The sequence below is a fragment of the Triticum urartu genome, chromosome 6 (genome assembly GCF_003073215.2).
Source record: "Triticum urartu cultivar G1812 chromosome 6, Tu2.1, whole genome shotgun sequence".
In the NCBI taxonomy this organism is placed as follows: domain Eukaryota; kingdom Viridiplantae; phylum Streptophyta; class Magnoliopsida; order Poales; family Poaceae; genus Triticum; species Triticum urartu.
This window is the reverse complement of record NC_053027.1, coordinates 241265158-241291682: the sequence shown is the minus strand read 5'-3', so window position 1 is coordinate 241291682 and position 26525 is coordinate 241265158.

The following is a 26525-nucleotide window of genomic DNA, read 5'->3' as shown; positions in this document are numbered from 1 at the left end:
ACTAGTCCTAATATGATAGGCATTCAAGATGGGTATGATAAAAACCTTCATATAGAGTGCATTAAATACTATGATTCTTGATAGATGTTTTGAGATATAAAGGTGGTAATGTTATAGTCATGCTAGTTGGGTAATTGTGAAATTGAGAAATACTTGTGTTAAAGTTGGCAAGTCCCATAGCATGCATGTATGGTAAACGTTGTGTGACAAATTTGAAGTATGGGGTGTTCTTTGAGTGCTTTCCTTATGAGTGGCGGTCGGGGATGAGCGATGGTCTTTTCCTACCAATCTATCCCTCTAGGGGCATGCGTAGTAGTACTTTGCTTTGAGGGCTAATAAACTTTTGCAATAAGTATATGAGTTCTTTATGACTAATGTGAGTCAATGGATCATAGGCACTCTTACCTTTCCGCGATTTGCTAGCCTCTTCGGTACCGTGCATTGCCCTTTCTCACCTTGAGAGTTGGTGCAAACTTCGTCGGTGCATCCAAACCCCGTGATACGATACACTCTATCACACATAAGCCTCCTATATCTTCCTCAAAACAGCCACCATACCTACCGATTTTGGCATTTCCATAGCCATTCTGAGATGTATTGCCATGCAACTTTACACCGTTCCGTTTATTATGACACGCTCCATCATTGTCATATTGCTTTGCATGATCATGTAGTTGACATCGTAGTTGTGGCAAAGCCAATTTCATAATTCTTTCATACATGTCGCTCTTGATTCATCGCATATCCCGGTACAGTGCCGGACGCATTCACATAGAGTCATATTTTTGTTCTAGAATCGAGTTGTAACATTGAGTTATGAGTAAATAAAAATGTGATGATCATCATTATTAGAGCATTGTCCCATGTGAGGAAACAAATAAAAAAAGAGGCCAAAGAAGCCCAACTAAAAAAGAGGCCAAAGAAGCCCAAATAATAAAAAATGAGAGAAAAAGAGAGAAGGGACAATGTTACTATCTTTTTTCCACACTTGTGCTTCAAAATAGCACCATGGTCTTCATGATAGAGAGTTTCTTATTTTTTTCACTTTCATATACTAGTGGGAATTTTTCATTATAGAACTTGACTTGTATATTCCAATGATGGGCTTCCTCAAAATGCCCTAGGTCTTCGTGAGCAAGCAAGTTGGATGCACACCCACTTAGTTTCTTTAGATGAGCTTTCATACACTTATAGCTCTAGTGCATCTGTTGCATGGAAATCCCTACTCCTCGCATTGACATCAGTTGATGGGAATCTCCATAGCCCGTTGATTAGCCGCGTCAATGTGAGACTTTCTCCTTTTTTTGTCTTCTCACATAACCCCCATCATCATATACTATTCCACCTATAGTGCTATACCCATGGCTTGAGCTCATGTATTGTGTAAGGGTTGAAAAGGCTGAAGCATGTTAAAAAGTACGAACCAATTGCTCAGCTTGTCATCGGTGTTATGCATGAGGGGAGCATTCTGTGTGACGAAAATGAAGCATGGCCAAACTATATGATTTTGTAGGGATAAGCTTTCTTTGGCTATGTTATTTTGATAAGACATAATTGCTTGGTTAGTATGCTTGAAGTATTACTATTTTTATGTCAATATTAAAACTTTATCATGAATCTTTTGCATCTGAACATTCATGCCACAATAAAGAGAAATACATTGGAAACTATGTTAGGAAGCATTCCACATTAAAAATTCTGTTTTTAACATTTACCTACTCGAGGACGAGCAGGAATTAAGCTCAGGAATGCTTGATACGTCTCCAACGTATCTATAATTTTTGCTTGTTCCATGCTATTATATTATCTGTTTTGGATGTTTTATGGGCTTTAATATACCTTTTTATATTATTTTTGGGACCAACCTCTTAACTGAAAGCCCAGTGCAAATTGCTGTTTTTTTGCCTATTTCATTGTTTCGCAGAAAAGGAATATCAAACGGAATCCAAACGGAATGAAACCTTCGCGAGGATCTTTTTTGGAACAAACGTGATCCAGGAGACTTGGAGTGGACGTCAAGGAAGCAGCAAGGCGGCCACGAGGTAGGAGGGCGCGCCTAGGGGGGGCCCGGCGTGCCCCCCACCCTTGTGGGCCCCTCGCAGCTCCACCGACCTATTTCTTTCGCCTATATATACTCTTATACCCTAAAACCTTCGGGGAGAGCAACGAAACACCTTTTCCACCGCCGCAACCTTCTGTACCCGTGAGATCCCATCTTGGAGCCTTTTCCGGTGATCTGCCGGAGGGGGATTCGATCACGGAGGGCTTCTACATCAACACCATAGCCTCTTTGATAATGTGTGAGTACTTTACAACAGACCTTCGGGTCCATAGTTATTAGCTAGATGGCTTCTTCTCTCTCTTTGGATCTCAATACAAAGTTCTCCTTGATCTTCTTGGAGATCTATTTGATGTAACTCTTTTTGCGGTGTGTTTGCCGAGATCCTATGAATTGTGGGTTTATGAACTTGATTATCTATGAATATTATTTGATTCTTCTCTGAATTCTTATATGCATGATTTGATATCTTTGCAAGTTTCTTCGAATTATCAGTTTGGTTTGGCCTACTAGATTGATCTTTCTTGCAATGGGAGAAGTGCTTAGCTTTGAGTTCATGCAGTGTCCTTTCCCAGTGACAGCAGGGGCAGCAAGGCACGTATTGTATTGTTGCCATCGAGGATAAAAAGATGGGGTTTATATCATATTGTTTGAGTTTATCCCTCTACATCATGTCATATTGCCTAAAGCGTTACTCCGTTCTTATGAACTTAATACTCTAGATGCATGCTGGATAGCGGTCGATGTGTGGAGTAATAGTTGTAGATGCAGAATCGTTTCGGTCTACTTGTCACGGACGTGATGCCTATATTCATGATCATTGCCTTAGATATCATCATAACTATGCGCTTTTCTATCAATTCCTCGGTAGTAATTTGTTCACCCATCGTAATACATGCTATCTTGAGAGAAGCCACTAGTGAAATCTATGCCCCCGGGTCTAGTTTACATCATATAAGTTCCAATCTAAAATTCTAGTTTACTAGGGGATTTGCATGTAGTCTCCTGCTGGATTGATACCTTGGTTCTCAAAAACTGAGGGAAATACTTACTCTACTTGACTGCATCACCCTTTCCTCTTCAAGGTAAAACCAACGCATGCTCAAGAGGTAGCAATCTCCCTCAAGACATAGTTGGGTCTCTCCTTCTCAACACATATACGAGTCGTTCTACCTCTCTAGTTAGGCCTGTGCCTCCCCCCCCCCCCCCCCCCCACACACACACCGATACATCGAGCGCTCTAGTCATGTCTCCCTGCCACACACAAACTTGCCATGTGCCCTCTGATGTTCCGGTAGGTCAGTCGCCCTATATCGTTGACTTGCACACACACAATTTCGATGGCTCTTTCATCGATCTCGCACCCACCCACTTGATCCTCTCTTCGACTCTATCGATATCTATGACCCCTCCCTCTCTTCTCGTGGATCGCCCCCTCTATATATGATATAGATAGGCCTCTATTTCACACACATTGCATGTTTCAAATTTTTGTTTGATATGTCATCGACAGATATTCCCACAAATACATTCACGAAATCACCCCCAACAAAAAACACTCACGAACGCACACGCCATCTATCTTTGTATCTGTCTCACACACACCCACGTAGGTGGGGGCGTGCACGAAGAGAAGAGGTGCACGCACGGCGCACGTACTCCCATCTGTTTCCCAACCACACCCGCGCGGGTACACGGTGGAGCTCATTTTTGTACGAAAAGGCAGCCCACGTGGTAATTTGACACATGTACTGGTTGTCCACTTGATGGAGGATCGTCTACCACGTGTGAACAAACAAATTGCGACTTGATGCGTTATGTTAAAAAAGAGGCAAACCATGTGGGGCCTACCTTAGAGGCAAGGCTCTATACACTCAAGATGCTCTATACGTATTACTTTTGATGTGTCCCATCAACTCGCAGAACGAGGAGAAGCTTGCTTAGTACGTCGTCTCCCCCGCCCACGGGCGTGGTGGCTCGCAGGACAAGGTGAAGCTTGCTTACTACGCCTTACGCCCGCTCCCTCGCACACGTGCGCGGTGGCTCGCGGGACGAGGAGAAAATTTTACTACTCCCTCTGTTTACTCCTTGTCCCTACCTTGGTTAGAGAGATTATCATATTGTTTGGAATATATGTCCTTTAATAGACTTCAATATGAACTACTCCACTAGTACATACTCCAAATACTGATGTATATAGATGTATTTTAGAGTGTAGATTCAGTCATTTTTCTCCGTATGTAGTCCATATCGAAACAGACATAATAGTACACACTCTCCTTCGCCCCTCGACCCTCCCCCACGTGGTGGACGTGCAGCAATTCATTAGGTCTCATATAGCCAGAACGATATATACTGTAGTACCATTATTGCTCGACTTCCCAAAGAGGCGAAGAGCCAATCGCAAGGTTAATATTTTGGTGATGCCAGGCGCAAGGTTTATAAGAGAACGAGTAGTACTAGTACTAGTAGTACGTACTAGTGGTACGTACTGTATGAGGAAGAAGGCAACAAGATGTATGTTTTGCGTGACAGTCTCTTCTTACAGGACGTGCTAGACCTAGTAGACCTCATTGTTGCAATGGTACTACTCCCTATCATAGATGGCACGATTCAGAGTGGTGGGCAACGGGCATAATTCGGAGCTGCTTAGTCTGAAACCCCATGAAGAAGTCCCATCGAAAGGAATAGCTAGGGCTGGAATTCGAGCCGAGCCGAGCCAGCTCGGCTCGACTCGCTAGAGCTCGTTTAGTTACCGAGCTAGCTCGACTTGACTCGTTACTATAACGAGCTTAAACCCAAGATTGGCTCGACTCGTATAACTCGCAAGCTGGCTCGTTTAGCTTGTTAAGCTCGTTAAAGATATGAACATAAAACCCTCAAAATGGTAAAATTGATTATGTATATATTATACATATATATCATTAAACAATTGTAATTTCCTTGTAACGCATGAGTCTTCTAGGCGGATGGGCCTTCAACGGTTGGGCCTTGTGTTGTGCGCCTGGAACGTAGGGTGCTGAGTGGCTTATCTTTTTTTGTGTTGGGAGTGGCTGATCTTTTGTACCGAGCCTAACGAGTTACACGAGTACTCGTGAGATTGGCTCGTTTAACTTGGTCTATAAACGATCTTAAACTAAAGCTTGGCTCAACTCGTTATTCTTCGAGTTCGAGTCGATTCGAGCCGAGTCACGAGCTACTCGTTTAGCTCGCGAGCTTCGAGATTTTTTTCCAGCGCTAGGAATAGCCATCCTCTGCACGTGCTCCTATGTAAAACGAGTAAATGAGACAAAAAGAGAAAGAGACAAAGTAAAAAAAATCACCAACCTTAGATTTAGCCCTATTGTACCAATGAATGATATTTCTACGTCATGATTGACATGGCTATATTCTTAACCATGCTACGGAGGTAGAAGCGGATTTTTATTTATTCGCGGAGGTAGCAGCGGATGGATATTCAACGAGGAGTGAAAATGATGGTTGCTTCCTCGGTCAAACATAGAGAAAGGTGGGCCTCGTGATTTCGCGGCTTATTAGTCATTATTACTGCCTATACTCTTTGCCCATATATAATAACCGTGTGGTAGTACAGTAGTGGGCTATACTTTTAATAACCATGCTCGAAGAGAAGAGGCGCACGCACCCACGCACATAGTGTACTAGTAGTAGCACTCTTTGCATATTTAGCGTCTTCCCCAACCACACACGTGACATGGTGGAGCTCATTTCTGTAAGATGATGCAGCCCACGTGATAATTTGACGTGTCTAGTAGTAGTTACTCACTTATAAATAATGGAGGGTCAGAAACCACGCATGAACGGTGCCGCGTCATTTATAAATAAAGTTTTTTTTCTTAAGTGGCACGTACGCAATATAAATAGGTTCATATGGAGAGAAAAGTAAACCACTCCACTATATACATAGCCAGGACGAGCCTACACGGTTTCTTGTTGGGGTCGCTCTCTTCACACTCTCTCGCACAAAACGACTGTGGCCACATCTCTAACATCCGGGCGGATCACGTCCGCCGGGGGAAGGGGTGGATGCTTAGTGTAGATGCAGTCGCCGACGGCGAAAACACACTATTGGCACATCTTGATCAGGGGTCCCCGTCGTTCTCTCTCACAAAGCCTGTGAGGTTGCCTTCGTCCCTTGCTCACTGCCGTGACGTGGGCAGTTGCCGCTTCCCGCCGCCCTCCTCTAGGTTGAGCTACGTCCCAACATGGTACAACTTCCTTTACAGCTGGCTTGCACCACTGCTCCAGCTGCCCACATCACTCCATGTGGATATTTCTCTACTTCTTTGCCCCGCACATACCTCTACTGGCTTCTACGTATTGTATTTGTGATGAGTTTATGTCTCATCAACTAGTCCCAGTAATCTTATTCTAATCGTGCTTCTTCAATTTCTTTGCCACAAGGATGCTCATCTCATTTTTTGTGAAACTACACAAAATGATCCGATGGTCAAAGGGTTGCAAACTTCATTTCTTCAGAAGCTCCAATGTTGCCAGCACATTAAAGCCTGGTTAGGGTTTACGGATGCAGGGCTAGGTATTGCATGGATCATTGTTTTCTTTAGTTGTCTCTGTTCCAAAATAAGTGTCAACTTTAGTAGTAGTACAACTTTATACTAAAGTTTGCATAAAGTTGATACACTTATTTTGGAACGGGGGGTGTACATATTGGCTATGATCTGTCAAACATTGAGATGCAATAGCATGCATGTTAGTCTCCTTTGGTATTTGATGAAATGTTGCAACGGGCAACCTTGGACGCAAGATACATGAAACAGAAGCTGGAAGCTTCATATCATTGTACAAATTTATCTCGCTGAGAAATTACAGTGCGTACTATACTAGTACTATGTAAAGAGTTAGGTGTCGCACGGTGTCCAGAAAATATGGTGATAGTGTGAGGTGGGCCATGTAAACACTGAGCCTGTGTGTTTTCACTGCTTTCACACTTCCTCCGCTGTAAGAATGGAGAAAATTATAATCTAGTAGTACCTCATTTCGCCGAAAGCGTGGGACATCCAGCAGTCGTACCACCTCAGTAATAATGACCAATGAGCCGTCAAATCACATAGACCCAGCAGTAAGTTGGACGGATGAAGCAACCATCACTCTTGAATCTGCTTCTTCCTTCAACGTAGGCGCCAGTGAGAGGTCGTGTCCGCTCTACCCGGGCATGAATGCGGCACCAATTCTTTGGAGCCCCGCTGGCCGTTTTGGGCGGGAAGCCCGCGCGGGCGATGGAGGGGCTTTGGGTGGGCCAGGTGTTGTGATTCTAAGTCTGACAGTAGGTTAGGGGGTACGTAAGAAGAGGCAAGATCCTAGCTATGATGAAGTTGTGCACGCAAGATTTACGAGTCCAGGCCCTTTGCGGAGGAAGTAACAGCCCTACGTCTCAGTGCCCTAAGGCGGTCGACTGGATTATGCGTGAATTTATAGGGGATGCGAACCCTTGTCTCAGTGGTGGGGGTGGCTTATATAGAGCTTGCCAAGACCCCAGCCAGCCCATGTTACAAGGAGTTCAATGTACATAAAGGTGAGGCGTTACTGGTAATGCCAGCAATAAATTCATATAAATGACCATTAACACTACGGAGTGAACACCTGACCGTTGCCATCCTGAGTGACTTTAGATCTTCTGTACTCCGAGGGTTTCTTGTACGGTCGAGTGATGGTGTACTGGTCGAATGGAATTGGGCTATCCGAGTGGAGTTGTTGGTCGAGTGGGTTGCACACTGAGGTGATTCCAGTTGGTGGAAATTACTGTGCTTTGAATGAAGCTGATCTTTGGGTAGTGTCCTTGGGAAGGGCGCCTAGATCAGGCCCATTACCCTACCCTAGGTTCATGTCATTGACATTAGCCCCCGAATGGATCGTGGTCCGAGGAAAGGAAGAGGTTGGAGGTAGTTCCGACTCAATTTTTATGCTCCAGATGCATCTTGCTTGGGAAGGTGAACTATTTTTGAAATTTCAACCTTATTTTCAGTTGCCTTGATCCATTCAGAACCTATCGAGTGAACTTATACTGGAACGCTTCGAGTGTTGGAGAGGAACGAAATCTTTGGCGTGATTAATGATAATACAAGTGTAGGGAATCATTGTAGCAATTCCCAATGGTGGAAGTGATAAGTATGGAGTGTCGAACCCACAAGGAGCTAAAGGTAAGATCAATATTCTCTCAAGTCCTATCTGCCACTGATACGACTCTACGTACACCGAACGTTTGCTTCCAACTAGAAACGAGAAAATAAAACTACGTTGTGGGTATGAAGAGGTAACTTTGCATGATATCAGAGAGCTAAAATATGAAAGTAGGTGATGTTATCATAAAGTTAGAATATATTACTAAATATAATAAATATCGAGTGTGGAATAATGATGGATCGGTGTGCGGAATTGTCCTAGGCAATTGTTAACCAGACCGATAGTCATCATTGCAATTTCATATGAGGGAGAGGCATAAGCTAACATACTCTCTCTTCTTGGATCATATGCACTTATGATTGGAACTCTAGCAAGCATCCGCAACTACTAAAGATCATTAAGGTAAAACCCAACCATAGCATTAAAGCATCAAGTCCCCTTTATCCCATACACAACAACCCCCTTACTCGGGTTTATGCTTCTGTCACTCAAGCAACCCACTATAAGCGAATCATGAACGTATTGCAACACCCTACAACGGGAATCCCTCACGCTTGCGTGATACGGAGGGCACAAATACTGGGCGCTGAACTTTGAAGGCTTTGCCTTCTTCTTCCTGCTCGACCGTGAGCACCATACTAACAACTTGTCCAGTGGCCACGATATAAAGCAGTAAAGGCTCTTTGCTGATTGGAGTAGAAAGCACCGGCTGGGTGGAAAGCAGGGTTTTGAGTTCTGCAAATGCTGCGTCAGCTTCAGGAGTCCACTCAAACTTGTCAGACTTCTTCATTAGTCGGTAAAGAGGCGGTGCCTTTTCACCGAGACGAGAAATGAATCGGCTCAATGCGGCCAGGCAACTAGTAAGTTTCTGGACATCATGCACACGCACAGGGCGTTTCATTCGGAGAATTGCACCAACTTTTTCTAGGTTTGCATCGACCCCTCGTTCAGAAACGAGAAAACCGAGTAACTTTCCTCCTGAGACTCCGAATGTGCACTTTGATGGATTAAACTTGATATCATATCTTCCCAGATTGGCAAAGGTTTCGGTGAGGTCAGTCAGTAGGCCAGAACCCTTACGTGACTTGACCATGATATCATCCATGTATTCTTCCACATTCCGACTAATTAGAGTGAGCAGACACTTCGGAATCATGCGCATGAATGTGGCACCAGCATTCTTGAGAGCAAAGGGCATGGTAACATAGCAAAAGCACCCGAATGGGGTGATAAAGGCTATTTTTATTTCACCTGGACCATACAGTCGGATCTGATGGTACCCGGAATAAGCGTCCAGAAAGGACAAACACTCGCATCCTGCGGTCAAGTCAATAATTTGATCGATGCGAGACAGGGGGAAATGATCTTTCGGGCAGGCTTGATTGATATGTTTGAAGTCAATGCACATGCGAAGTGAATCGTCCTTTTTGGGGACCATGACAACATTAGCAAGCCACTTAGAGTGGTATATCTCGCAGATGAACTCAGCTGCCAGAAGCCGAGCCACCTCCTCGCCAATTGCTTTCCTCTTCTCCATGACGGACCGATGGAGATGCTCTTTGACAGGTTTTGCTTTTGGGTCGACCTGCAAACAGTCCTCAGCCAGTCCTCTGGGTATACCTGGCATGTTAGAAGGTTTCCATGCAAAGATGTCCCAGTTCTCACGGAGGAACTGGATGAGCGCTTCTTCCTATTTGCTGTCGAGTGTTGTTGAAATATGAGTCGGAGCAGCATTAGGATCGGTTGGGTGAACATGAACTTGTTTCGTTTCACCGAATGACTGAAATGAAGATTCTGAAGCGGGCTTCTTGGCACGCAACAAATCACTCGGATCTGCGTTCTTCTGGTACTCTTGCATTTCTACTGCTGCCATCTGTTCATCGACAATCTTTGAGCCTTTTTGGAAACATTCCTCTGCCCTCTACTGATTCCCAGTGATCGTAATCACGCCTTTGGTCCCAGGCATCTTCAGCTTGATGTATACATAGCATGGTCGAGCCATGAAGCGAGCATATGTAGGTCTGCCCAAAATTGCATGATAAGCACTTTGGAAATCCACAACTTCAAATGTCAACTTTTCCTTGCGATAGTTCTTCCAATCGCCGAAAACCACGTCTAGAGTGATCTGGCCGAGAGAATCATCTTTTTTCCCAGGGATGACACCGTGGAAGCGCATATTGCTTTCACTGAGCTTGGGCATCGGAATGCCCATCTCTCAGAGGGTATCATCATATAGAATGTTCAAACCACTGCCACCATCCATGAGGACTTTGGTCAATCAGGTGCCTCCGACGACCGGGTCGACCACCAACACTTGCCACCCTGGGGTAGCAACATGTGTTGGATGATGTGACTGGGCGAATGTAATGGGAGTCTCTGACCACTTCAAATATGTTGGCGTTGCCGGAGCAACCATGTTCACTTCTCTGTTAATGACTTTCAATCGACTTTTACTCTCAACATTAGTGAAAATCATCAAAGTGGCATTGATGTTGGGGAAACCATCATATTCCTCTTTGTCTTCATCCTTATCAGACTCTTTCTCTTTATCTTTGGACTGACCCTCTCGGAATTTTTGAATAAGGAGTCGACATTGTCGAGTGCTATGCTTGGGATAAATCAGGTTTCCTTCTTCATCCACTTTGGTGTGTATATGACACGGCAGATCCAACACATCATTCTCTGCTGAATCCTTCACCTTTTTAGGGACCCATGGTCCTTTTGGTTTTCCCTTGAATTTTCCCTGAGTCACTGGTGTGACTTCACTAGAAGCGGCGGGTTCGGCCTTGCACTTCTGTTTCTGATTGGAATTACCTCCCCCGGCTTCTAGGGCGACTGCTTTGCTCTTGCCGCTGCGGAGTCGGTCTTCTTCTTCACCGTTGGCGTACCGAGTGGCTATTTCCATCATTCGGGTCAGAGTCATATCTCCTGTCCGGCCGAATTTTAGGTTCAGCTCCCGGTACCGAACCCCCTCCTTGAAGGCGTAGACTGCTTGGTGCAGTGACACATTTTCCACTGTGTGATGCAAAGTGGTCCACCTCTGGATGTAATCTCTCAGCGTCTCATTCGGCTTCTGAACACAATGTTGCAAATCTGTCAGTCCTATGGGTCATTTGCAAGTGCCTTCAAACGTTTGGACAAACACTCGGGCCAACTCCTCCCAACTAAATATGCTGCCAGGAGCCAACTGATTCAACCAAGCCTTGGCCGACCCTTCCAACTTCAAAGGAAGGTGTTTCATGGCTACCTCATCATTACCGCCGCTAATCTGCACAGCCACTCGGTAATCCTCTAACCAGGTGTCAGGTTTGGATTCAGCAATAAACTTACTTACCCCAGTTGCCAACCTGAAGTTGGGAGGGATCTCTGTGGCTCTAATGGCACTGCTGAAACACTCAGGCCCTGATACATGCACTCAACTGCTCGCTAGTCGATCTCTATCTTGTCCTTCTCTGTGAACTCTGTTCCGGTCGACCAGACCTTGTACAAAAATTGATCTTGCATCAAATCCAGGTTACCTGGGGTCGACTGGATGCCTTCACTCGTCACCATACGGACGCCTGTCATCGGGTCGCCGCGGTGCATACGACCCGCCTCACGGAGGGGGCGTTGACACTCGACGACGGTCCTCATGGCCGACCCGATGATCATATTGCTCATAATTCCGGCCCATGAACTGCTCTTGATGGTGTCCACGGCCCTCATGCCGCGGAGGCGATCTTGGTCTGTGAGCCGACTGGACAGTGTCTGCAACCACAGATCTGCTATGGGTCCTATTGCGCGACTGGGAAACTGTTGTGTTCTGCTCTCCCGCTGCACGGAAAAGCACTCTAATCTGCATCAAACCTCTTCCAGCCTTTGATTGGGACGGCTGGATTGACTCTGCTATGCGAGTTGCAGCAGTAAGATTCTGAATTGGGGTACGGTATACCTGATGCTCGGGAGGAAACAATTGCCGCTGTCGTCGACTGGATTCAGGGACCAGCCGTCGGGCGCGGTCGTCGAGTGAACGCTGGAGATTCTCCAGTCATGCATGCTCAGCCAAAGTGGCCAGGCACGCAGTCTCCATGGCCCGAGCCTCAGAGGTTTCCCTGATGATGGGAGTGTGGAGTGCCTCCGAATTGCGAGGATGCAGCTCCTCTCGCTGCTGTGAAGTAAGGCTTGAGGACGATATTCTTTGTGAACGTGTGACAGATCACCACCGCCATCGCCGCCGTCACTGCGGCAGAAACCAGGCGAGCTGCGCGGCGTGTCGACCATCAGAACTTTCGCCGCAGGGTCGCTACTGTCACACTCGGATAGGGTCTCGACGGGGCCAGTCGACAGGTCGAATAGCCCGTAGAGAGATTCGTCGGGCTCGATTGCCGCGACTTGAGGGGTGGCTGACCGGTGAGCCACCACATGCTTGGTCCATCACTGAAGCCGCGGTCGACTGGATCGCTTGCGGCGTCGAGCGGCAAAGATTGAAGACGTTGCGGGAACCGACCGATACTGGGTCGACGGCTACCGCAGAAGGACGCCGCAGGCGCACATCCAAAAATGGGTCGCTCCGCGGACAAGGAGCGCCTCGACGTGGAGGGTAGCTTCCTGAAGCCAAGCGGAGTCGTCGATGATAAAAATGAGTGCACCGAGACAGATCTCGCGGCCCTCAGCCAAACCTCCGCCGGAAACCATGATGATAGGACTTGAAGAAATCGCAACCTCACCGGAAGTCGCTAAGACACCTGCCCCATGGTTGGCGCCAACTGTCGTGGTTCTAAGTCTGACAATAGATTAGGTGGTACGTAAGAAGTGGCAAGATCCTAGCTACGATGAAGTTGTGCATGCAAGATTTATGAGTTCAGGCCCTTCGCGGAGGAAGTAACAGCCCTACGTCTCGGTGCCCTGAGGCGGTCGACTCGATTATGCGTGAAGTTACAGGGGGTGCGAACCCTTGTCTCAGTGGTGGGGGTGGCTTATATAGAGTGCGCCAAGACCCAGTCAGCCCATGTTACAAGGAGTTCAATGTACATAAAGGTGAGGCGTTACTGGTAACGCCAGCAATAAAGTCATATAAATAACCATTAACACTACGGAGTGAACGCCTGACCGTTTCCATCCTAAGTGACTTTAGATCTTCTGTACTCCGAGTGGTTTCTTGTATGGTCGACTGATGGTGTACTGGTTGAATGGAATTGGGCTATCTGAGTGGAGTTGTTGGTCGTTGCACTCTAAGGTGATTCCAGTCGGTGGAAATTACTGTGCTTTGAATGAAGCTGATCTTTGGGTAGTGTCCTTGGGAAGGTCGTCTAGGTCAGGCCCATTACCCTACCCTAGGTTCATGTCATCGACACCAGGCTAGTCAGGAGGGGGCGTGGCAGCTGTCCGCCTGTCCCGACCGAACGCCCGAAAACGAGAGGATGCACTGACTCTCGCGGCTAAACCATACACTACACACCATCTCTCTGTAAGAGTAGGTCGATGTATCACTCTCTCTAACACACACATGCTGTTAAACACACACACACACACACGCACACACACAGGTTCATAGAATAGGAATATCTTGCGAGTGTGAATCCACAGGAAGTGAGATACAAATGGAGTATGTACAAGAACAGAAGAGGTGACGAATATTCCATCAAACCTAGACTGAGGAGTAGTACTCCCTCCGTCTAGGTGTTAAGTCATCTTACAAAAATCAGATATTCCCAAAATGTTTAGGCGTCATCCATTAACTTCGCATCTCAATCCCCTCCTAGCCTCGTTCCTAGCGAGCATTGTTACTTAAGGAGCATTTGGATCCTTAGCAAGAACAGTTTATAGCCTAGTCGGGCAAGGTTTGGTGTTTGGAACTGTTAAAATATGTTAGCTTTTGTGGTCCAGCTAGCTTGGGTGGGCTAGAAAAACCTTGCTAGCTCAGGAGAGCCAGATCGGCTCGCTTCCTACGGCAAACTTCGTGCACGGAAAAATCGGTGACCCACTCATGACAATGATTTTCACGGGGCAAGGCCGGTAAGAAAAAGAACTAAACCGTTTGACCAGGCAAGGTTGGCAAAGAGAAAGGTGGCTAGCTGGGCTAGCGATAGTGGGAGTTACTTAGGTACTAGTAACATAGCACATCCCAAGAAAAATTTGCTTATGTGGCATGGAGTTAATGAGGAAAGAGATGCTTGTGGTAACATAATATGTTACTGCAACATAACACACCCCGAGGTAAAATGATTCTATATCTCAATTAATGAAGACTTGCATGTTACCATCCATATGTTACTACCCACTATGAAGGTAGTAACATAGACTAGTAACATGCCCACTATGACCAGCCTAAGCAATGTAACCAAACGCTCCTTACTCTGCCTTGTTATCTCCACCGGAAACCCAATGCATGGAGCGCAACTACGCGTTGATCAGTCAAGAAATCAAAGTCGGCTTGCATGCAAGTTAATACGTGGCCCTGCATGGTAGCTAAAATGGCATCTCTTAGTTGTTGTGATTAATTGTTGCATTTAGAGACAGAAAACACGGCTTTGATTGGAGGAAGGACCGGTCAAGTTTCTCCTCCTCCAATCTGCTTGCACCTTGGTCCCGCTGCACCTTCTAATGTGACTTACACCAAGACGGAGGGAGTAGTACGAGATACGGTGCCACACTAACTTGGGTCGAATACAAGTGTCCAAAATTATTGGAAGAGAGCAAAGTGTACAAACCAAATAACTAAAAGAGTACAATGCACTGTTGGTCACTGAACTTATCGTATAAGTCCACTTTGGTCACTGTACTCAGGAATACGGTAGATACGGTCACTATATACATGATGAGGTGATTATACGGCCATTGCAAGATCGTATAGCTCTGTGTTCATCCATTTTGACCACACAAACCTCCAATTGCGATTAACTAGTGGCAAATATAGTTTTCTACCTTTAGTAGCGGCACACGCATGCAGCACGCAGCTTGCAGTGCATGCACATGCACTAGCGCGAACTCAAGTCGCACGCTGGTCTCTATTGCCGCAAGTTCGTGCAGTACCTCGCATGTTGTCCGTCGTTCCCGTTGTTAACCCTGCCACCTGAGGCCGTCGACCCGTTGCTCTACCACTACGCCAAGTCCGAGCTCTCGCTGCTTGTGGCGCAATGCATATGAACTCCATCTGCGTGAGATGACATGGCCATCAATGATGATTATGATGACACCCACACTAGGTTGCTCTACTCACCTTGTGCGCACAATTGTTGTGCGGATGCCAAAGTACGACCCTGCGGCCTCAACTTCGTCACCATTCGCCGGTGTGTGTGTGTGCTGTGTGCTAAGCAGTGTGTGTCTACCCGCTGCGTGCTAGTGTGCGAGTGCATGCATGCTTATTGTGTGCATGTTATAATAAGGATTCACTTAAAATAGTACGTGAGCGAACAGAGGGATCAATTGGACTGTGTTCACGAGCAGTAGCGAGATGTGTGAGGTAAGATACACCACTGGCGCTTTTATTTTTTCTTATTAATTTGTTTGTTTCACCCTCTGACTGGTGGGACCCAACATACTACGTGGAGAGAGGTAAGGTGACTAAGGCTGCATTATTTCTGTACTACCAACACTGCTTTAAATCCCAAAAGACCTTATCACCAAAGCCACATGACACGATTATGATTTAAATCCCAATGACTCTCACGCAAAAAAAACACGACATGCTTGTCACACGAATGCGGGAATGTATAAAAGGTTATTTTCCTCTCGTTAATCATAACGTGAGGGTGGTGTAGCTGGTAAGCCTGTTCGCTCATCAAACCTTTGGTCTCGGGTTCGTTAACTGCACTTGAGCATAATTTTGTTTTTGTTCGACTTCTTTCTTCCACCTAATGACAGGTAGGCCCCGCATGACAGAGATAGAAAGTGATCTGGGGCGGTGCCAGGAGGATTCTTTGACTGGTCAAAATGGATGGATATGGAGCTATACGATCTCGCAATGATCGTACAATCACCTCACCACGTATATAGTAACTGTATTCTTGAGTACAGTGACCAAAGTGAACTTAGCAATTACTCCCAATACGCCCTAGTTTCTTAGCACCCGCTGTAACCCTTAGTACATACTGTGGCACACTGACTTAGGCTGAATACAAGTGCCCAAAATATTTAAAATTGGAGGATGGTGCAGCCCACCTTTCCATATTTTGATCGTGTGTGGTTCAGTTTTTGTTCACTTCGAAGGGTCGTGTACTAGTTGCATGCGGGATTTTTTCGCTTCTGCACTCAAATCTAGGTGTTGGATCAAACAAGAAAGTAGTGGGGAAAGTTGTACAGCATGAATCTAGGACATGGTTCAAAGAGGAAAGGAATAGGCGAAAGTAGTGGGGAAAGTTGTATATCATGAATCTAGGACGTGGTTCAAAAAGGAAAGGAAGGGGGAAAGTTGTGGTGAAAGTTGTATCGCATGAATCTAGGACGTGGTTCAAAGAGGAAAGGGGGGAAAGTTGTATAGCATGAATCTAGGACGTGGTTCAAAGAGGAAAGGAAGGGGGAAAGTACTAGTACAGACTGGCTATCCAGCACCTATGTTGGTCGAAAAGGGAAAACAAGGACAAACACAGTACGCACATCTGTAACAAACTGATCTTTTTGTTTTGGGGGACAAGGCTGTAGAGTTTGAGAAAGACAAGATTTGATGTGCTCACATAGGGAAAGGTGTCTAAAGATAACAAAATTGGGACCAACACAAATATGCTCCTTGGTTGTTTGTTCTTTGTTGCAATAGACTGTTCATCACCCCTTCATACATCGGTAGATGCACATGGTGCTAGTGTGTCCACTGTCCCGTGCAACTCTTTAGCTATTGTTAATCTATGGCCTTGTTTGGTTAAAAAGTCCTAGGACTTCTTTTAGTCCCAACTAAAAAGTCCCTAGTCCCTACCTGCTTGGTTCCAGGGACTAAACATGGACTAGAGGTTATTAAATGACATGCTAAAAGACCATGTTACCCCTAGTAATGAACAAATAGAGATAAGGTGCGATGCGGGGCAGGGGCAACTATTGGAAAAAGTCCCAAAAAGACTCTCCCTCGGGGTCTTCTTTCTTTAGTCCCAAATGCCCACTTTTAGTCCCTAAAAATCCCTCATGTTTGGAATAGATGGAACTGAAAGGGACTTTTTTAGTCCTACACCAAAAAGTCCCTGTAAACAAACACCCCCTAATAATGCCGCTGGAAAATTGATGCAATGCCACAGTTAAAAGCAAATTACATGTTTAACAAATTTTATTGTTAATATAATCCCTCTGTTAATATGAATCAATGCCACCGTTTGAGAAATGCTACTATCTTGCTTTCTTTCCCATTTAGATAAGTTAGATGCTTCTTTTTGTTGGCTTCTGTGTCATCCGTCGTTATTGACCACTAGTTGTTTCCTTTTTACCTCTGTGTAAACAGGGTTATCTACTTCACCTCGTTGCTATTGTGACCTTTTGATGCACTGCACAAAACACTTTAGTTTTAAGAGTGTTTTGTGCAGTTCAACCAAAATTTCAAACCAACAATGTTGCTTGATTTCTTGATCTTAGTGGAACTGCACAAGAGGAGATCTTACTTCCTATCCATGTTGGCAAATTTGGTTCAGATCTTCTTCTTGTGAGTTGTTTGAATTCCGCGTCATAAGAGGTCAGTACTAGCCTTCTTTCACATGATTGTGCAGTGTTCTTTCATATGTTGTGCTACTTGTATGGTAATGTTGCTCGATTTTAGTGAACTGCACAAATGGAGCCAAGACTTCCAATCTGTATGTGCACCGTAATATCCCATTGAGGTAAGATAAGGATATTTCACAACTGTTGGCCTGTATTTTTCCACTTTCATCAGAAAATTAATGTCGTTGTTTAGTACTATACTTGTGCTCCCTAATTGACATGCCAAATCTTACATTGAAGGTGAAGCTTGTTTGTTATTGAACCAAGTGATGAAGGGGAAGAACAAGTAGAAGAAAAAAAAATCAACTCCCGGTGCTGTAATGAAGCACTAGAACTATGATGACACAATTAATGATATAGTTTTGCATCTTAATTTATTGCTATGGCTGGAATGAGAAATTGTTTTGCCACTGATTTGATGCCACTCTTAACGTAATATGTAATTATCTCTACTTGTGTAAAAAGGGATCTTCTTTGAAGATACCATATATTTTAGTGGAACTTCACAAGAAGATGTTGGAAACATTAAACTAATCAAGGAGTATATAGTAAGCATGGAAACCACAGTAGATAACAACAGATGGTTCCGCAGAAGTGCTTGATCTGTATGCTCTACACAATAAGCCTCCTCACAAAGGTTGGTACTCGCCCACGGATTTCATCTATATGATTGAGCTTTGTATCTCTATTGGTGGTGTGCTACTGTTTAGATACTGTCATGAGGAAGTGGTATTGTCCTTGAGAAGTGCTTCATCTGTGTTGTTTTAAATATTTCCTTTCCTTTTTTCGAGCAAACAGGGATGCTAGCATTTAGTTGTCCTCTTGTCTTTGCACAACAGGATCATCCTCCTCTGAAGAAGAATATGGAGTACGTGAAGTGACTAGTTCCGATTATGCCAGGATGAAGAAGCCCTGTCTATCTTCTCATTAGAAGGAGTAGTTGAAGGATGGTTACATTACTCCCCACAAGACCAAACTAACTTCAGCTCAGAAGGACTGACAGATCTCCATCTTTTTTGTTGTGATGCGCAAGTACAATGTTGTTCTAGGATTCTTTCCCGTGAGTTCCATTTTTTAAAGTGTGCTCTACATGGACCATGTAGGTCTGTTTAAACTGTCAATTCATAGTACAGTTTGCTTTATACTAATCACTTATTTTGTATTTGTGCAAACAGGGGTGCTCAACTTGATTTCAATGGGAACTGCACAAAATTTTCACGAATACATCGAATCATTCATTTCCACCACAAGAGAGGAGGTGCCAATATGTTCAAGCCGTTGCAACATATAAAGGCGAAATCATACAAGTTATGCATGAATTTGGTTGATTTTGGTGGGACTGCACAAAAAGAACAGTTGGTTTATTTAGCACGAGGTGCCATGTCAATGTCTGAACTGATGGAAAACCCTGCCCATTCCACAATTGTAGGCATTTGAAATTTTGGAATCGGAAAACCTTGTCAAAGTTTTCTCATTGATGTGCGCAAAACAACACGCATTTGACATTTTGGAATGGGACAACCTTGTCAAATTTTGCTCATTGATGTTAGCAAGAATACATGCATTTGATATTTTTGAATGGGACGCCCAGCATCGATCGATTTTACTTTATTCTTTAGTTGTGAAGTAAATATTGGCTCTGACATGTGAATCGCTGAGATGCATAATCATCGATTGTTTTGAATGTTCTCTATGAATTTCCAGGCCTGTGTGTTTGATTGCAATGTACAGGAACGCCAAAAAGCTGCTCAAACTCTTTGTACTCCCTCTGTTCCTTTTTACTTCGCTTATTAGATTTCTTTCAAGTCAGTTGATTTTACATTGTGAATGTTCATACTTTTTTCTATAAGATTGGAAAAAGTAGAGATACTTTGACTGCAGACAAAACTTGTATGCAGACTAAGAAGGACCGGAGGGAGTACATGTGAAACTGCTGTAAACGAGGTGATCACCCTGGGAGTAATACTAGTACGTATTGTTTTGCATGTTCATCCAATGCGAGTGATACAAGAATTCGAACTAATTAAACTAAATTCATTCATACACGGTCGGATTTCATATAAACATGTTGGATTTCATTACATTTCATACATTCTTAAACTAAAAAGGGGTGCGCCAGAGGTATAATTAATTAACCCAAGCTACCCACCTATGTCCGGCTGAGCCGAACAGAAGCTTCTTCTCCAGCGGACCGATATTCAGTTACTTAACTGCAGGTGCAGTTGCATAACTAACATGTGGCCCAGATGCCTGTTGGGCCCACGGGTCAGTGACCCAACTACACCAGCAGTTAAGTAACTGAAGCAGTGTCCTTCTCCAACATAGCTCTCCGCCTCCATGTTGCCGCCAAGAAGCTAATTAGCCGACAATGGTCAACCCGCCTAGCTTGGCTTCAACCGGAGGGTAGCAGCGGTGGCTTTACTTGGACCCGAGCGGCGGCGACCTACCGTGTTCTACTCTTCCTCATTTCCTGTGTGGTGCGGCCTTGTTGGCAGCGAGGAGGGGCCTCAGCAGAGCCGGCGATGTCCTCTGTCTCATTGCCGGCGGGGCGGCGCCTCAGTAGAGCGGGGGAAATCCTCCCCCTCGTTGCCGGCAGGGTGGGGCCTCGGCTGAGCCGGTGATGTCCTCTGCCTCGTTGTTGGCGGGGCGGGGCCTCGATGGAGTAGGGCCTCTTCGAAGCCGGTGAGGTCCTCTGCCTAGGTGTCGGCGGGGCAGCACCTCGATGGAGCCGGCGATGTCCTCTACCTCATTGTTGGCGTGGCGGGTCCTTGGCGGAGAAGGGCCTCACCGAAGCCGGCAAAATCCTACGCCTCGGTGCCATCCTTCGCCTCGGTGCCAGCGGGGCGGGGCATCGGCGGAGCCGGCGGTGTCCTCTGCCTTGTTGTTGGCGCCGCGGGGCCTCGGCGAAGCAGGGCCTCACCGACGCCAGTGGAGCGAGGACTCGCCGGAGACGGCATTGTCCTATACCTCGTCCTCGGTCTCGCCAAACAACGCCTTGCCCGCATCATCACCCTCTTTGTAGGCGGCCGTAGCCTCCGCCACCCGCATGCGGTACCGCCAGCGCTCGAGGCGGCCCTTGCAGGCGGAGAGGTACGAGTCGAGCAGCGCCTCCTACTCCACCCGCTCTGAGCCGATCTGCTCCTCCGCCTGCAGGTGCCCCTGGAGGAGATGGTGGTTGTAGGCGGCATCGGCCTGCGCCTCCCGGAACTGCTCCTCACGCTTCTGCCTCACCGTGTCCATGTATTGGGCACGGGCCTCGCCAATTGTCATGGTGTGATACATCCATTTTGCATCATGCTTTTATATCGATATTTATTACATTATGAGTTGTTATTACACATTATGTCACAATACTTATGCATATTCTCTCTTATTTTACAAGGTTTACGTGAAGAGGGGGAATGCCGGCAGCTGGAATTCTGGGCTAAAGGAGGAGCAAATATTAGAGACCTATTCTGCACAACTCCAAAAGTCCTCAAACTTCACGGGAGCATGTTTCAGAATATATAAAAAATATTGGGCGAAAGAAGTACCAGAGGGGGGCCACCCACCGTCCACGAGGGTGGGGGCGCCCTACCCCCCTGGGCGCGCCCCCTGCCTCATGGGCCCCCTGGCAGCCCTCTGATGCCCATCTTTGGCTATATGGAGTCTTTCGTCGAGGAAAAAATTATAAGCAAGCTTTCGGGAAGAAACTCCGCCGCCACGAGGCGGAACCTTGGCGGAACCAATCTAGGGCTCCGGCGGAGCTGTTTTGCCGAGGAAACTTCCCTCGGGGAGGGGGAAATCATCACCATCATCATCACCAACGATCGTCTCATCGGGAGTGAGTCAATCTCCATCAACATCTTCACCAGCACCATCTCATCTCAAACCCTAGTTCATCTCTTGTATCCAATCTTTGTCCCAAAGCCTCAGATTAGTACCTGTGGGTTGCTAGTAGTGTTGATTACTCCTTGTAGTTGATGCTAGTTGGTTTACTTGGTGGAAGATCATATGTCCAGATCCATTATGCATATTAATACCCCTCTGATTATGCACATGAATATGATTTGTGAGTAGTTACGTTTGTTCCTGAGGACATGGGAGAAGTCTTGCTATAAGTAGTCATGTGAATTTGGTATTCGTTCGATATTTTGATGAGATGCATGTTGTCTCTCCTCTAGTGGTGTCATGTGAACGTCGACTACATGACACTTCACCATTGTTTGGGCCTAGAGGAAGGCATTGGGAAGTAATAAGTAGATGATGGGTTGCTAGAGTGACAGAAGCTTAAACCCTAGTTTATGTGTTGCTTCGTAAGGGGCTGATTTGGATCCATATGTTTCATGCTATGGTTAGGTTTACCTTAATACTTCTGTTGTAGTTGCGGATGCTTGCAATAGGGGTTAATCATAAGTGGGATGCTTTTCCAAGGAAGGACAATACCCAAGCACCGTTCCACCCACATATCAAATTAGCAAAGTACCAAACGCGAATCATATGAACGTGATGAAAACTAGCTTGACGATAATTCCCATGTGTCCGCAGGAGCGCTTTCCTTTATATAAGAGTTTGTCCAGGCTTGCCCTTTGCTACAAAAAGGATTGGGCCATCTTGCTGCACCTTATTTAATTTTATACCTTGCTACCCGTTAAAAATTACCTTATCACAAAACTATGTGTTACCCATAATTTCAGTGCTTGCAGAGAATACCTTACTGAAAACTGCTTATCATTTCCTTCTACTCCTCGTTGGGTTCGACACTCTTACTTATCGAAAGGACTACAATAGATCCCCTACACTTGTGGGTCATCAAGACTCTTTTCTGGCAAACTCCTCTCTAAATGGGAAGGTCCTTACGTCATTGAGGAGGTATATCATTCCGGTGCCATAAAAATCAACAACTTCGAAGGCACAAATCCGAGGGTGGTGAACGGTCAAAGAATCAAACATTATATCTCGGGTAATCCCATAAATGTTGAAACTAATGTTATTGAAACCGTAACCCCGGAGGAATACATAAGGGACACTTTCCAGAACGTTTCAGACTCCGAAAAGGAATAGGTATGTGGTACGGTAAGTAAACCGACTCCAAAACAGTTCTAATGGCAATTTTTCTCCGTTTTGGAATATTTAAGAAAATAGGAAAATAAGAAGTAGTCCGGAAAGGACACAAGGCTTCCACGAGGGTGGAGGGCGCGCCCTACCCCCCTGGGCGCGCCCCCTGCCTCGTGGGCACCTCGTGCGCTCTTCGGACTCCATTTTCTTGCACGATACTTCTTTTGGTCGGTAAAAATTCATCATATAATCTCTCGGAGGTTTTGACCACCGTATCACGCAAATATCCTCTGTCTTTTTTTCGAGTTGTTTCTGCCGCAGATATAGAGCAAGATGTCTTCTCAAGAGTCAGTCGGGGAGAGTCGGGTGTCTCATCCGACACCAGGGCCAAGAACAAACAGCGATGCTAACCACTTTGGGCCATCAACTGAGGAAGAGATGGAGGCTGACTTGAAAAGGATAGATCCCATGGAGGAGGATGAAGAAGTTACTTCTCATTTCCTAGTTGGATTCATGACGGGGGAACTACAGATCTCAACTATTCCAAACTCGGTCATCCCTTCCAATATTAGATTTCTTTCTTATGAAAATATGAAAAAGAGTGTTACTTGTTCTCCGGCAGCTATGCAACATCCTTGGGTGAAAGGAGCTTTAGCCGTCACGGGCAAGCTCCATAAAGAAATAATGGACCTCAAGCAGCAAGTCAATAAGCTCGAGGAAGAGAATCGTATCCTGAGGGGCATCATCGCCAAGAACATCACATCACCAACCCTGAAGAAAGAGACATAAAACACATGGGTATGGGCACTCCCCTTGACAACTGCCAAGCTTGGGGGAGTGCCCCGGTATCGTATCACCATCACACTTTTATCTTTACCGTTTTTCTTAGTTCGATCCTTTTGGTAATATCTTGATCTAGTAGAATAAAAGTTTTAGTATGATCTAGTTTTGAGTTGTGCTTTATGATCCTTCTATGTAATCGAGTCCGTGAGCTATATATAATAAAGATTAGTGTTGAGTCAAGGGCTTGATTATCTTACTATGATCTTGAGGGAATAAAATAAAAGAGAAAGAGTAAAAAGAAATAAAGAGATCATATGGATCTTATGGGGAGTAATGACTTTACATATAAATAGTATGATGAATAAAAGTTGTTGAGAGTTGACAAACATAGTTTTGGTCATTGTTGCAATTAATATGAAGTAATAAAGAAAGAGAGGTCTTCACATATAAATATACTATCTTGGACATCTTTTATGATTGTGAGCACTCATTAAAATATGACATGCTAAAGAGTTGAAGTTGGACAAGGAAGACAACGTAATGGGTTATGTTTTCCTACATATGAAATAACTTATATTGTCATGGATCATCCAACATGTTGAGCTTGCCTTTCCCTCTCATGCTGGCCAAATTCTATGCACCAAGTAGAGATACTACTTGTGCTTCCAAATATCCTTAAACCCAGTTTTGCCATGAAAGTCCACCATATCTACGTATGGATTAAGTAAGATCCTTCAAGTAAGTTCTCATCATTGCAAGCAATAAAAATTTCTCTCTAAATATGTGTGATTTATTAGTGTGGAGAAAATAACATCCCCGATAATCTACAACCATCCTTAATGATCCATCCTTCTTTTCCACTAGAAGCACGGGTGATCCCCAAGGCGAAGAACTTGGGCGAATGTAACCTTTATCCAATAACTCCTTAATCTGATTCTTAATTTCCACCAAATCCTTTGCTGGCATCCGGTACGGTCGCTTCGATATTGGGCCTGTACCTGGCAATAACTCAATCAAAACTCAATGTCTCTATCCGGTGGCATGCCTGGTAATTCCTCAGGAAATACATCAGGAAAATCCTTTACCACTGGTACTTCTTCTTGCACAACTCCTGTTAGGCAGTTTAATGGTGTCCTGTTTGGCACATGCCGGGATACATACTTGATCCTTCTTCCTTCTGGTGTGGTAAGCAAAATTGACTTACCAGCGCAATCGATGTTTCGTCCATACATCGACAACCAATCCATGCCTAATATCACATCCAATCCTTGAGATTCCAATAATATTAGGTCTGAGGGAAACACATAGTTACCAATCCTTAATGGTAACCGATCACACCATCGTCTAGCCATAAACTCCGCTCCTGGTGAGCTTACTAACATGGGTGACCTAAGGGCTTGGGTTGGCAGGTTATATTTATCCACAAATCCCCTTGATATGTATGAATGCGATGCACCAGTATCAAAAAGTACGAGTGCGGTAAATGACTTAACCAGAAACTTACCGATTACTGCATCAGGCTGATCTTCAACCTCCTGCACATTAATGTGGTTCACCTGTCCCCTATTGAAAGGGTTCGGCTTTTTCCCAGAGCTTCCATTGCCATTTCCATTCTGGCCTTCAGGACATTCATTGGCATAATGTTCGGTCTTGGAACACTTGAAACAGGTGACTTGACTCAGGTCTCTCTTGGTTGGGGTCGATGGGATGGTACGGTGCTGGCCGTTGCTTCCTCCATTCCCATTACCATTCTGGTGGCCATTATGGTTGTGCGAGCTACCTCCTCCATGGGTGTGCTGAAACTGAAATCCCGGTTTAGGGGCAAAACAGGGCTTCTGCTGGGCTCCAGAGTTATACTTCCCCTGTCCATACTTCCTCTTACGGTTCTCAATCTGCAGTTGCTTCCCTTCAATCATGATGGCGCGATCTACCAACTCCTGGTAGTTGTTGAAACTTGCTACCATCAACTGCATGCTTAGTTCATCATTCAGTCCTTCCAGAAACTTCTCCTGCTTAGCAGCATCCGTAGCAACGTCATCTGGGGCATAACGGGCTAACTTGCTGAAATCGTCAACGTACTGGCCAACTGTCCTTCCTCCTTGGCGTAAGTTGCGAAACTCACGCTTCTTCAGGGCCATAGCTCCTGCTGAAACATGGGCAGTGCGGAAAGCTTGCTGAAACTGATCCCATGTGACAGTGTCAACTGGGTAAGTGGCTGTGAAATTCTCCCACCATGCTGCCGCGGGTCCGTCAAGCTGGTGAGTGGCAAACTTCACTTTCTCACCATCCGTGCATCCTGCAGTGGTCAACTCCCTTTCTATCTTGCGGAGCCAATCGTCTGCTACTATCGGCTCGGTGCTACTGGAAAACACCGGCGGATTCAGCCTAAGGAAATGGGCTAAGTGGTCAACAGGTGGTGGTGGTGGTGGGTTGTTGTTGTTGTTCTGCTGGTTCTGGACTAACATCTGCATCAATTGATTCTGCTACTGGATCAACTGAGTGAGCTCCGGTGGGAATCCATTGTCATGTCTCGGAGGCATCTGAGGGTTTAGAAAAGACGAGAATTAAGAATAGAGTGAGGTCTAAAGGGAAAACACTACCCCAATGCACATGAGCAAATGCACACAAAATCACTTCATTCAATCAAACAAGGGCTTACAAACGGTCTAACTATCGCAAAAGTGCTCGACTATAATGTTTACATGGGGGAATACTACTACTATCTGGTGGTCATCTAGAAATTTGAACTGGTGGAAGACTCCATGATATCTGCTCCAGCTTCGTCTTCAAAGTCGGGTTCACTTGGATCCGAATCGGTGTCGTCGATGATGAT